Below are 13,394 nucleotides of genomic sequence, written 5' to 3' on the forward strand. Positions count from 1 at the left end.
GAATTCGAGACGCACGTCCGGCAGCGACCACTCTGTTCGCAGCTAGCCGCTCGTGCAACTTCGTCACAAGGTGCAAACACATCTAACACCGAATTTGTTTTGTTTCTTTTCGCTACACTAAACTGGTAGGTTAACTAGAGTTACTCCTTCATGTCGGCGGTCGCGCCGAGCCGAGTAGTTGCTTTTCAACAAGATTCTGACAAGTGCGGAATAAGGAACTTCGTGTAAGAAGTGCATTGGTCACTGCTACTGAAGATAGGTATGAATCAGATGGCGTCCGTTTTCAGCAGATGCGTCGGCATACTTACCTGGTGCTGGGTCGCCGGCGATAAGCAGGGTCGGGGCTCCGTGTCGAGGCCTGCCATTGCACTGCGGCAGGCTGAAGCGCGCCACTACGCCTAACTGGGGTAGTTGGGGCATATAAATTTTGGTAGTGGGGGTTCGGCGTTCGCGCCAGCCCCCCTGTTATGAAATCCCGAAATCAGACACGTACATTTTTATACACTTATCCTACAGGGCCTCGGGCTCGGCTCGAACACTTGGTGCCCATATGAACAAAACTGCTCCTCTTTCAGATTTCACTCGCACCTCTCTCCATTCCCTTAAAGGGGTGGAGACCACTGATCTCCACTAGGGGAGCTGGATGCCGCATCGGGCGCCCGAAAGTGAAGCCACCGGAAGTAAGTGCCCTTGTCCCGGAAGTCAGCCTTTGGCAGTGCATGAAATCGGAGCTGAGCACGGTTTTTCAGTTCCAGTTCTGTTTTCCCACTTAGCATTTCGTCTTTTCGCCGTTCTCGTCTTTTTCCATGTCAATGCCCACCTTTTTCGCCGCCAGCTGAGCGAGGAGACCAGCGAAGTCTTCGGGAAGGACGTTTCAAAAATAAGGGCCCATTGCATTTCAATGGGGCGACACTAGCAGACGACAGGACGTCGCTACACACAGCAAGTATGGAGCCTCGTCTACTCGGCTCGGTGTCGTCTCGTTTGCCTAGCTTCGCCAACTCTGCTCTTTACTGCGATGCTTGTTCCCACGCTCAAGCTCAAGTTATGCTATCAATGGGGGATAAATATAAGAAAGAATAGGTTGAAACATTCCGCAGGCAGCTTACTTTGCAGCGAACATTTTACCGAATTATATTTAGACCGAACCGGAGCGAGGGCTAGGCTACTATCTTGTGAGGTGTCGACGGTGTTCGGTTGGTTCATATTAGCGCCTCCAAAAGGTATGGTACTGCTTTTTCGACGGAGCTTGTCATGTACTGTTTCGTGTTGTTGCAAGTTAAGCCTGAATGGTCTTTAATTCGTGGTGCTTGGTGCAGTTGACTTCTAACAGCGCTTCTGACGCGCACTGTACCATTCGCTTTTCTTGTCAGTCGTTCCTCTCGCGCTGTGCCTTTTCTTTACAGCACGAAAATTCGGTTTTAAGGTCATCGTCATTCCACTACTTCTCCTTTACGCTCGGAATACAAGAACCAGGCAAGAACATAGTGTTTAATGCACGTGCCCTTTGCCGAGGCAGGGTGAGACCTGCATGCCTGTTTTCTTCACTTTCGCAGAAATTACAGGGTTCTGCACACAATGCTCACATTTCTCGCGTTCAGCTTGCTTGTTCATTTCATATAACAGCAGACATCACACGAAAACAACGCAAAAAACTGAGAACGAAAGGGCGAAAGACGCGACTTTTTGCATTGAAATACACAGAAGACACCCGACTTCCGGGACAAGCGGTCCAACTTCCGGTGGCTTCACTCGCGCTCGTCTCGGAAAGCGGGAATGCGGCATCCAGCCACCTAGTGGAGATCAGAGGTGGAGACACCAAATTTGTGGTTCGCGCGTTCTTAGTTTCAAACGTTTCTTATGGCTCCAGGAAGCATGATACACACTCAAAGATTCATATATTCACCGTGAATAATTTATTATACCATTTTTAGGTGAACGATTTTCGGTTTCGGTTTCGGAACGCCGAGTTGTACAGTGACGTCACAGAGGGGGAAGATACACTACTTCGCTCTGTCACGTGGGCCTACAAAAGTTGTGACGCACCTACTGCTGCATCGTCTGCTTTCTCACACACGTGCTGACCAGCGCATGAAAACAAACAACTGCATGTCTAGTCCCAGCAGCTCGGATTCTGACAGATCTGATTCCAATGAGTGAGGACACCGACTTTTTTTTTTATCGCACGCTAATATCGCCTTCGCGGGTTCGCGTGAGGATGCGAAACACTTTGCAAAATGCCAGTAAGCATCGCTGCGCCGCTCTACCCAAGCTGCGCCCACAACCGGTGTCACACTGCCGTGCAGCAGTACCTGCGCGCTGCTTGGGATGGTGTACAAATATCGCAAGAAAAGACAAGATCGCCTTGTTATCAGAACTGCCAGCTATACTCGAGCAGCGACAAGGCATGTCTGCTTATGTTGGGAGCTTTCGTCAACGGCACCGCTCGCGGGCGCTCCGGGCGACGAGCTCTGCTGCTGCCTGGATGCCGTGGTCATCGCTAGGCCTATAGCCTGTTTAGCAAGCGGCCGGCGCTTCGGAAGTCGCCTGCGCTATAATAAAAGGCCTACTTTTCACAAATAGCTTTAGTGTTAAGAGAATCATCCCACAATAAAATAATAGTATGGTCAATCTCCTCGACGCCTTCGGCAGCGGAGCTAGCGAGCGCCAGGCGAGCCGGACTCCAACGTCTGGCCAGCGGCAGCTGCTAGGCGGTTGTGGCAAGAAATTTGCTCATATCACAGTTGTTGCCTCTACCAGCAGCTCAGTATTGGTCAGCGATCCTCAAAAATGACACTTTTTCACATTTCTTGTACCATGGTGTATTATTTACGTCAAGAACACTCTTTAGCTCGCTTTTATGACGCCGGCAGGCGGTATCCAGGCTGGCCGACCGGCCGGCAGACTCGGCGTACCTCACGTCCGCACAATAAAATGCAAAACAGACATGCTACCAGAAAGGATGCTTTCTAGATTCGAGATACGACAGCATGACTGTGCTAAAAGTGGATCTTTCGGCAACGACACTGCCTGCGGCAACGCCGGCCGACGACCTGCGCGCTGGTCCCAGACTGCCCTAGTCGTCGCTAGGCCTAGCTGGATTCCCATAGACTCCGCAGCTGAGGGCGCTTCGGGACTGGCCAGCGCTCAGAAACGTGCTCCGCTCGGCACCCCTTTACTGTGAACTCGTCCCATAATAAAATATATGTTCGATTTCCACGACGTCTTCAGCAACAGAGCTAGCAGACGGCAGGCGAACCGCACCAGGTAGCAGCAGCACAAAACCGGCTATGGGATGAAATTTGCTTGCATCGCAGTCATCACTTCTACCAGGAACTCGGTATTTGCCAAGGATCGTCAGAAACGATGCATTTTTGATATTCATGTATCCCAGGGTTTGCTATGAACGTGAACAAACAATACTATCGATAAGGAACGAAACAGCGCAACTAAAACGAAGGACCAAGAAAAAGAGACACGAACACGCGCTGGTTTTTCTTGGTCCTTCGTTTTAGTTGCGCTGTTTCGCTCCTTAAAGATGCAATACCAACACGCCCACTATGCTATGTTGCTACAAATACTATCGAGTTCTTCAGATGCCGGCGTTCGGCACGAAGACTGGCGCAGGCCGCCGGGCTCCAAGGAGTGCGCCCTATGTCAGCATGACGCTGCCGCTCTCCGCGCTCGCATTGTCTGCCGCTTCCCGTCGTTGTTGTTGCCGCGAGCGGCCCGCCGTTGACATCTAGTAGGCCGGACGCAGGCAACGAGCTGCAATCGGACGTTGCGACGCTGTTCGCAACGGCGCGCCGCAAACCGAGCGAGTGGCGGTTTGCAGCAAACGCGGCTCGCTGGTGCGTCGACTGCGCTCACGCGGCTGTGCCCCGCTCATCGTACGTCACTGTATTTTGGTATGACGTCACTAAAATTAATTTTTCTACTACCCTTGTGACGTCATGGTTGATGGCGCTAGCGATGGGTCTAGATCGTGAGAGTGAGCATTTAGGTAATCTTTGGAACGGAATTAAAATATTTTTTAAACGTTTGTTGCGTCCAACACCTGGCTGTGAGTGCCCTTGCATATATAGGAATCCCATAGCAGGCTTTTTATAGCTTAAAAATTTGGTGTGGCGAGTGGCACCCTCTTCAAATCGTCATGCCCCCCGCCTCTGTCGATTTTTTACATGCATGTATGTTGGCTGTGAAGGTTTCTGGTTCAGTCAAGTGCAACAAACGCTAACTCGGAGTATTCGGTGGTACCTCTCCATTGAAAGGGTCTCTCTCTCTCACACACACACGCACGCACGCGCACGCACATGCACACGCGCGCACACACACACACGCACGCACAAGCACGCACACGCACGCACGCGCACACACACGCGCACACACACATGCACACGCACGCACGAACGCATGAACACACGAACGCACGCACACGCAAATGCACACACATACACACACAAGCACACGCGCACAAATACACACACATGCACGCACGCACGCACACAAGCACACGCGCATACCGGGCCGCATAGTGACTTCAAGGTAGTTATGCAAGCGTGACTTTCGCTTTCATAACTAGGGTCAGCTAAGCTAAGCCGCAGCCATTGTTTTTCACTCCAAGACCTTACATCACGCAATCATCTCGAGTTTGTCCTAAAGGTGCTTTACCCCTGAACTTGTGTTTTAAGACAGTTCTGAGCCAAAATCGCTTTTGTAGAAGCTCAGAGGAATCCAGAGGCGGGGCCTTTATTTCGGAGGACTGCACTGTGCAGAGAACGGAATTACGCATCTGTGGCCATCTGTGGCAGCTCCTGTAGGAGCCCTTCCCGATGACGCTTTAGAATCTTGTCTTGATCTTTGCTGTGCCGTTGCCTAGCAACAGCGACGCAAAGTTTAAAAGAAAGAGTCGAACCTGTGGCAGCGCGAACAGATCAACTTCGCAGGCCACTGCCCGAGATCACTAGGCTATCGCAGCAGCCGAACAGGCTGCTGCTATAACCGAACACACGACCAACTTCCATCTGCAAACCGGAACCCGACCAGAGCTTAACCTGAGTCTAATGCCGTCGCCAGACGTGCCGACGGCCCATCAAAGCAAAACCATGAGCCAACCAGGCTGAACACAAGTTTTCGCACTTCTGCTCAGTTGAACTATATTAAAACCCTACAAGTTTTTCCCCTGCTACCTTATTCGCCTTTCTTCCTTCTTTCTTTCATCACGTGGTTCACGCGTCCACCGAATATGACAGCTACTGCGCCAGCCCTTTCCTCGAGAATTTTTATTTCGCGCGGAATCTCCGATCCCGAATGTGGGCAGCAACGCGCCCAGCTTTGCGTTCTTGTTGAGGGCGTTGCTTTATGTCCTCCAAGGTCAGGTAACGCCTCAAAGAAGCCCAGCAGTAGTCGTTCAGGTCGTGCAGTTGCACGCGGCCGTCTCCGCGTGGGTGGCACACAACCCTCTCCCGGACTACCCCCGAGAGTCGCATGAACACGTCCATGGGCTCAAAGCGGACTAGTGCTAGGCGAATCATGGCAGCTGCCTCGACTTCGCTGACCGATGCCATCTCGGCGACCTTTTCCAACAGCGCTGGGCGGTTGGCCACTCTTTCCAGGGCGTTGGCACAGCACCTGAAAAAGGGTGAAACATGCAACAATCAAACCTGAAGGCATAACTCTTCCACGTAAGGGAACGGAGCACCAATTTCCGCACCTGGAGGTCTCACAGTTGCGTGATGCTTTCTGCGACGATTTCTGTTTCGGTGTTTTTGAATTACCCCTTTTTTTTTAGGGCGGAAGCCTTTAATACCTCATGGTTGTAAGCAGGAGTTGACAGAAATGTCCCGCTTTTCAATTGGTCAAAATGGTCGTGACGTCAAATTGCGCGAATTTCAAGCGGGGCCAATTGTATTTTGGCTAGTAACCATGCAACAAATTAAAGGGATCGTATGGTAATGCTCCAAGTAAGTGGGGCTGAGGGTAGCTCATTGCTTAATTAACCAATCAGCCTAATTATTCTTTCTAGTCAGTCAGGATAAATAAACAAAACCGAACTGGAAATTGGTCGAGTTGGGGGATCGAACCAGCGTCTCTGGAGTGCGAGACGAGCACGCTAACCACTCCGCCATGCTAGCTCGATGGTTAGGAATAAACAAAGGCGCGTCTAGTTGATACGGTGTCTTCATTCACTCCCATCTTCCTCCCTTCCCGTTACGGCGAGGTTCAGGTGTCTACCGAGATATGCGAAACAGATACATTTCCTTTCCTCAAAAACCAATTTACCGACGAGCAAGGCGTAATGCCGAACGGGCGATGGCGTTCTGTGGACTACCTGGCAGCGTTGCAAGACGCTGTCGCGTCCCACTCTTTGAGGCGAAGCTTATCACCTTAACCACACACCAGTGACACAAGCAGCAACATTGCGCTTAAGGCTTTCGCCAAACCCCACTTTAGGTCAACAAAGTGTCCCCTTGAATTTTTTCCTTGAAGCCACTGCATGAGGACCTCCTTCAGAATTTATGTTGCTGTGAAGCTGTCACCTATTTTATCCACAATAAAATTTCAGATTAAATATATCATTTTCTGGGAATTCAATTAGCTTAAAGCGATCGAATATGGGAAGCTTGCAGGGGAAGCAAAAGAAATCATTTTTGTGTCAGTATTTGAAATCGTGAGCAATCTCCGATCAAAGCTGTGGCAGTGCTCAGGTTTCTCTCCACTGCAAAGCGCCGTAAGGGAGGCGCACGATGACGTCATTGTGGGGCAGTACATTTATAAGGCAAGAGCACATGCTCAAAAGAAGACATCAAAAACCATCGCGGTTAAAATCTGTGTTATGCTGTCTGGTGGCATTCGACGAAGCATGGAAACGCCCTCCCCTTCTAGGGAAGCGCAATAAGCATACGTCCGTGGCCATTTGCGCAGTATGTTCCCGAAAATTCTCGCAAAAAAATGAAGATTAAACTGCTTTCCGATGCAAAATTCCTGCTTGAAAAGAGAAGAAAGGGCAGTTGTTCCTTTCCTTCCCTATGCCTATAAAATAAACCCAGACTCGTGAACAAAAGCACATGCAAAAGAAACGAATGCGCAATTATTTCGGTCTCACTTCAGAATACGTTACATCGCTTCTTCTAAGCCCATGAGTTTAGAAACTGCCCGTGTTTCCTGTGCTTTTGTGTCTTCCTGTGTCCTCTTAATGTTACGATGAAAACATCTGGAATGCGCGTAGCAGCCTTTTTAAAGTGACTTTAGTTTCATAACTCTCAGCCAGAAATACGATCTTTTTCGAATCTGCCGAAGCTTCGCTAATTTCGAAGCGCGGTTCAAGACATGACACAACCTCGGACGTACGTACCGGTCGAACCGCATGCCGTTGACGAACACAGCGGCGAGCTCGACAAGGTCACAGTTCCGACGTGCCACTTCCCAAACGGCATACCAGGCCTTGAACTCTGGGGAATTCCGTTTCGCCGGGTACAGAAAGTTGACGCGCTGGAGGTTGTAGTTTTCCGCGATATCCATGGACAATCGCCGATAAAACACGTCTACTTTATCCGAGTTTTCACCGGTAAACTCTGCACAACGGACGACGCTGCTCAGCTTGACTGCATCCGCCAGACGCTCGATATCTTCGTCTTTGATGTAAACTGCGGCTACAAAAATTTCTTTCAGGCTTTTGTTCTCAAGAAAAGACGAAACAACGATTTTCCACGAACAGTTTGGAACGTTGAGCGCCTCATCACCCCACGTTGTAGTCAGACGTAGTTTCTGAAGCGAGGTCGTTGTTTTGATGCACTCGCTAAGATCCGTGGCTAGCGAGTCATCGAGGTCAACAGCTGGGATCCGCAGTAGCAAGCTCGTGAGGTGGTCCAGCGATGGAATTTGCTGCAAAGCTCGGCAGATGTCCAGTTTCGTACACTGCCGGCGAAGTCCACGAACCTCTGAGAAGGCTTGACAGTCCAGTGTGTTCTGGTGATCTCCAACAAAGTAACTTCCGGCGTCAATGACTACCTTCTCCTCCGCGCCAGCCTCACGTATCAGCCTGTACAATTCCTGAATACAGTAATGATCGTGGGGAATCACTTTTACCGTCACTTTTCTCAGGCTCTGTTTTCGGGCCCCAGATGCGAATACCATCTCCCACTCCACCATCGACAGCATGTGAAAAGACAGCGATATCTCCTCCAGTGTCTTGTTCTCCACGAAAGCCACCAGCCACCAGGGATTCACTGTCGATAATCTGAAGTCATCCGGCTTTCTTATCGACGTCAAGCTGAGACAACGAAGAACCGTATTCTGCGTCAAAATCTTGCCTATTATTGGGGAGGTTTCTTGGCCCACGACCAAATTTTCGAATCTCACGTTGGTGATCGTTCTGTTCTCCGACACGCCTTCCAGGATCCAGAGCCACCAACTTTCGCGCTCATAGCAAGTTGCTTCCAGAGGCCTGATCCTGAACGTCGTTAACGTGGTGCTGTTCTTTAGATACTCTGCGAACTCGGCCCGGTTGACCAGTGAAACCGCTGCGTTGTACGACTCGGTCATTGAGAGTTCCTTCAGAGTGCGGTTTTCACGCAACGCGGCCAAGAAATCGTCAGCTTCCTGTTCGGTTATTCGCAACGATCCAATAATGAGAACAGTCAGAGATGTGGTCGTCCGTAGAAGAGTTGCCAGTGCAGAGGACAGCGCGGCTGGAAGCGACAAGTAGCACTCGAGTCGTTCTAGGCGCACGCATGACGCGATCAGCGCGCTAAGCTTCTCGTGTCTGTGACTTCGGGAAAAGGTGATCTTGAGTGTCTTCACCCACTTGTTCTCGCTGAAGGCCTCGCAGAAGAGATGGTCGTACGGGTGGGAGACCTTGTCATAAACATCCCAGTAAAGGAGTTCAAGGGCGTCTATGCATCGGTGTGTTTTCAAAAGCCAGTTGAGAAGGTAGTTCGCCTTCTGCCAGTCCATGAAGTCTTCGACCGTGGGGCGGCAACGGAGGCCTGGACCGAGGCTTACCAGCGAAAGCTGGCCGTTCGTTCTAGAGGACGCTCGAAGCTCGTAGTGGATGCAGTAGAAAACCTCATTCCACACGGGCAAGTGGTCAAAGATCTGGCAGCTTTGGTCCTCCGCTGCAGTACAAGGGAGTTCAGCGTCGATGGGAGACGCGGTGTACCAACTGCTGGTGTAGCGCAGACGGGTCAACCATGTGGGCGGGTCCCCGTTAGGCCGTTGCGCAGAACATCCAAGGCTCGCCATTCAGGTGCTGCGTAAACACGGCAGATTAGGTATATACCTGTTTGCGAAAAGGACCGAGAAAGCCTGCCTCGCGTACCGCAGCAACTGAGCCAGAAGAGTTACAGTAGCTCGCGTTACAGTAGACACCTTTGGTTTATTGGGGTTTAACGTCCCAAAGCGACTAAGGCTATGAGAGAAGCCGTAGTGGAGGGCTCCGGAAATTTCGACCACCTGGGGTTCTTTAACGTGCACTGACATCGCACAGCACACGGGCCTCTAGAATTTCGCCTCCATCGAAATTCAGCCGCCGCGACCGCGATCGAACAAGCGTCTTTCGGGTCAGCAGCCGAGCGCCGTAACCACTGAGCCACCGCGGCGGGGCACAGTAGACACCTTTAGCATACCGCGTACCGTGTTACCGTAACCGGTACCGGAGTACCGGGAGCCGCGCGCAGCCAATGCGCATGTGCAAATCATTTTGACGGCGCCAGATGGCGCCACGTGCCTGGCAGCTGCGCGCGCGCCAGCAGCATCGGGACCAATCAACGCGCGCTCACCGCCGGTGGGCGGGCCTCCGGTAACGGTAACGGTAGTATGGTACACGGTATGCTAAAGGTGTCTAGTAGCTCGAACGAGTTATACCAGTTCGTTATTGTTGCAAACTCTTTTAACGTGACGGCGTTAAGCAGCTCGTGTCGCAGAGAGGCAGGCGTCAGGTCTCGGCGTCGGCGTTGATGATAGCGAGCGAAAAATCTGTGAGAAATCCCAGAGAAGCAGCCTAGGGGGCAGGTTGGCCACCTAGGTCACGTGACCTTGTGGCGTCATCACAGCGTGCCCATCAGATTCTGAGCAGCCTGCTTTCCGTAGCACGTAGCAGTTAAGTTAATGATCGGTCGCGAGAGGTCGCTCGGGAAGAGCAACTTGGGTGGCACAAGCCCCACGGGTGGCAGCACACCTGCCATCGCAGGGCAATGACGCATCGTTTAAACGCTGCACCACTCCCAGCTACCTATGAATGCAAAGTAGATGATGAGCAACTTCGTATATATGTGCATTCATTAACGTATTAACGCTATCCCGTCCTTAACCCATTAGGCTGGAGCTTATGTGTGTCCCCTTCAATTCTTTCCTCTCAGTGAATTAGGCACATCTTTCATCGCTCGTTAGCAATCTTCGGCGATTCATGAAAATTTTTCTGTATTCAAAGAGTTTAATATTGGCTGGTGAGTGGCACATCAAAAAGGAATCTTGTATAAACTTCTTTTCTTGCAAGTCTCCGTTACCACGCCTCTATACGCACAACGTCGCAGTTAACGTAAGCCAATGCCGTAAGTTGGCATCTGTAGCCTCACCTTCAACTCCCAATACTTTTAACACTTTTCTCCAATGTGCAGATTTTTCCTTTCTTTGTTCACACCAATGATGCTTTGTATATGAACAGTGCAGGTATTTTCATCCGTTACTTGTCAAAGCGCTGCTTTCGATTCTTACACCTGGGTCATCTGAGAGGTTGATGAGTATCGTGTTCGAAAGCTACACGGAAGCCATGAAGCACTCTGCAGCGCAAGGATCTGCATAAGTTTTGACCAGTTTATTTACTCAATAGCGCATTTCTCGAGCCCATTAAAACGAATTTTCAAGATTACATCAGCAACACATTTCCCATTCACAATGAGCGCATTACTGATTCAACAAAACACCTCTCAACTGGCGAGAACTTTCATTAATTAGTGACCGCAATTCCAAATATATCTCATGCGGTGTTAACATCAAGCCAGTTGATGATGAGCAATGGACTCACGGAGTGGAAAGCCTATCGAGAAGAAAAACGTATTTTCGCAAAGCAGAGATAGGCACATGGCAGCGGCTGAAAAGGACGACACTACTTAAGGCAATCACTAGAGGAGGATAGCGGGGCTAATTTGAGCTTCCCTTAAAACGACTACGACGTGCGGAAAGAAAAAAAAAAGACAAGGAAAAGGATTATCAGATTACACATAAAAACAATCCACCCCTTAGACTTTTGGGTTTTTCGCTGCATTTGCCCCGTTGGAGCTATTTAAGAACGATCTAGGTAGCTCAATGATCAGAGCAAAAGGCCTGCGTGGAGGTTTCCGTACAATCATATATTCTTCATTCTCTAGCCGGTAGCGCTGTGGTTGCAGTGGCTAGTAAAGGTAACACAGCCCCAGTTCAATTACTTGTATAGAGCCACCACGTCCTTACACTAAAATATTTCACAGATTGTAGCTCCCTTGAAGTCTGCCGAGGCAGAACTCCAGTGGTGTCCCGTTCATCCGCACCTTACCCTCTCCCTTCACAGGTACAGTCCACGTGACTCGCACTATGTAACGTGAACCGGTGTCACTTCTTTGCTAATAACTCATAACTTCTACACTGACGCCTATCGAGCTTCTGGAAGGCATTTCGGAGGATTTGGCGGCGTTTTACGACTGCACGTCCTCCCTGATGTCTCATAACTCGTATACAGACGCGCACAGATTGTTCGAGAGGTGTTTCGAAGCTCTTTATGGCGTCTTAAGGCCCGAGCACAAGGCAGCATTTCTTCGGCGTCTAGTCAGCATCTCTTCTACCGGCGTTGTCACTCGGCGGCTGCAGGAGAGGGTGGCGAAACACATGAGGGTATACGATAGTGGCGTCTCCAGACGAAGGTAGGGAGAGACAGTGGGAAAATCCCTTCAGTTATCCCCTATCCGTAGTTAGTTGTCCTCTTCATCGATGACGGGAACCTACTGCGGGGGTAAGGAAGACAGTGGTGCGGAAACAATTCTGCCTTCGAGAAACGTGACAAACGGGCCGCGCCCATGTCACGTATACATACAGCAGCGTCGCGGATTAATCTGGAAATCGTTGCCAATGCGTGGTCAGTCATTGGTCCCCACTAGTCCCCAGCTGCGAGGTATTTCAGGCACTAACGTTCACATCTGCCCTTGCCAGACATTTGCGTCTTGCTACGCCGCGTCGCTTAGAGCGCCGGAATTTCGCCTCGAGGGACTCCGGTAAACGAGACGCCGAAGTGACGCCGGAGAAACGCTGCCTTTTGGTCCTGATGAGGACTGCTCGAGCATGAAAACCGGCAGCTTCTTGCACGCTCATTAAGTACGAGGCGAAGAAAATAGCTTTGTGCGTCAATAACAGGGCACTTCTCGGGCAGATAGTACCGACATAAAACAAGTGTCAAAGCGATTGTTACCAATAGAAAGCAGGGTATAGTGACTTCTCTTCCATACTGAGACAGTGGTTAAATTTAGAAACATCAAAATATTGCCGCCAGGTGGGGCGGCGCCGAAAGGACGAAGAAGTGAGGAACTCGCGTGCTCTCGGAGCTGGGACTCTGTTTCTCTGTTTGCGGCCTGTGCCTAGCTTGTGTGATTAAGGACCCATCTGTGACAATATCTTTTCAGAAAGCATTTTCGCGTCTTTAAGGCAAACAGCCGTCAACACTGTTGCCAAGCAGCAGAGTCTCGTTTCATATCGAAAATTAAAGTGACACTTGCATAAATGCACCATAGCAAAAACGAACATTCTGGACGCGACACTGGAAATTCCGATGTGAAGGGCAAGTATTCCTTTCTGGATTAAAAAAAGACATTATTGTATATAGAAGGCAACAGCAGAGCTAACAGTAAAAAAAAAAACATTAGAATCTGCCATTAGCAAGCGTGGCCGTATAGAGTCCGTCGGGCCGCACCGAATTTCATGCAATGTCTTTTAAAATCCTGAACCTCTAATCGTTAGACTTCCACCGCACTTACGACTTTGCAATCACACACAGCCACCTAACAGTAATTCGAAAAGTTCTGATCGCATTCCCGTCTAGAGGAGCTAGCAATGCTTTCTCAGCTCTGCAGTTAATCGTTCCCCTAGAACTAGGAAGGAACGACCTCAGCACTTTTTTTCAGCCACCGGCTAGCAAAAGAGTGAACGGGCTTCCAATTATCGCCTGCCTACTAACAGACTGACCAATGCGCTCACGTATCAATATAAGCCCATCTTCACAACGTTAAAATCACAACCATCAGACAAGTACTTCGTTCAGCTCGTTTGCGATATGGTGTAGCGGGTTTAAAGTCATAAATCTGCACATTGTCAATGATACAGCTTTGTGAAAGGTGGTGTAGGGGGGCTTAACGTCCCAAAACGACTCAGGC

The 13,394-nt window shown here is 50.1% G+C and overlaps 1 non-coding gene across 1 annotated transcript; it reads left to right on the forward strand.

Annotated features, from left to right (window-relative positions):
* Positions 1–300: 300 nt before the first annotated feature.
* Positions 301–463, forward strand: LOC149353752 (U1 spliceosomal RNA). Its single transcript, XR_016291966.1, has one exon. It is a non-coding gene; the product is annotated as a U1 spliceosomal RNA (small nuclear RNA).
* Positions 464–13,394: the final 12,931 nt, after the last annotated feature.

This window comes from Amblyomma mixtum, chromosome 3 (genome assembly GCF_055824585.1).
Source record: "Amblyomma mixtum isolate Tamu chromosome 3, ASM5582458v1, whole genome shotgun sequence".
In the NCBI taxonomy this organism is placed as follows: domain Eukaryota; kingdom Metazoa; phylum Arthropoda; class Arachnida; order Ixodida; family Ixodidae; genus Amblyomma; species Amblyomma mixtum.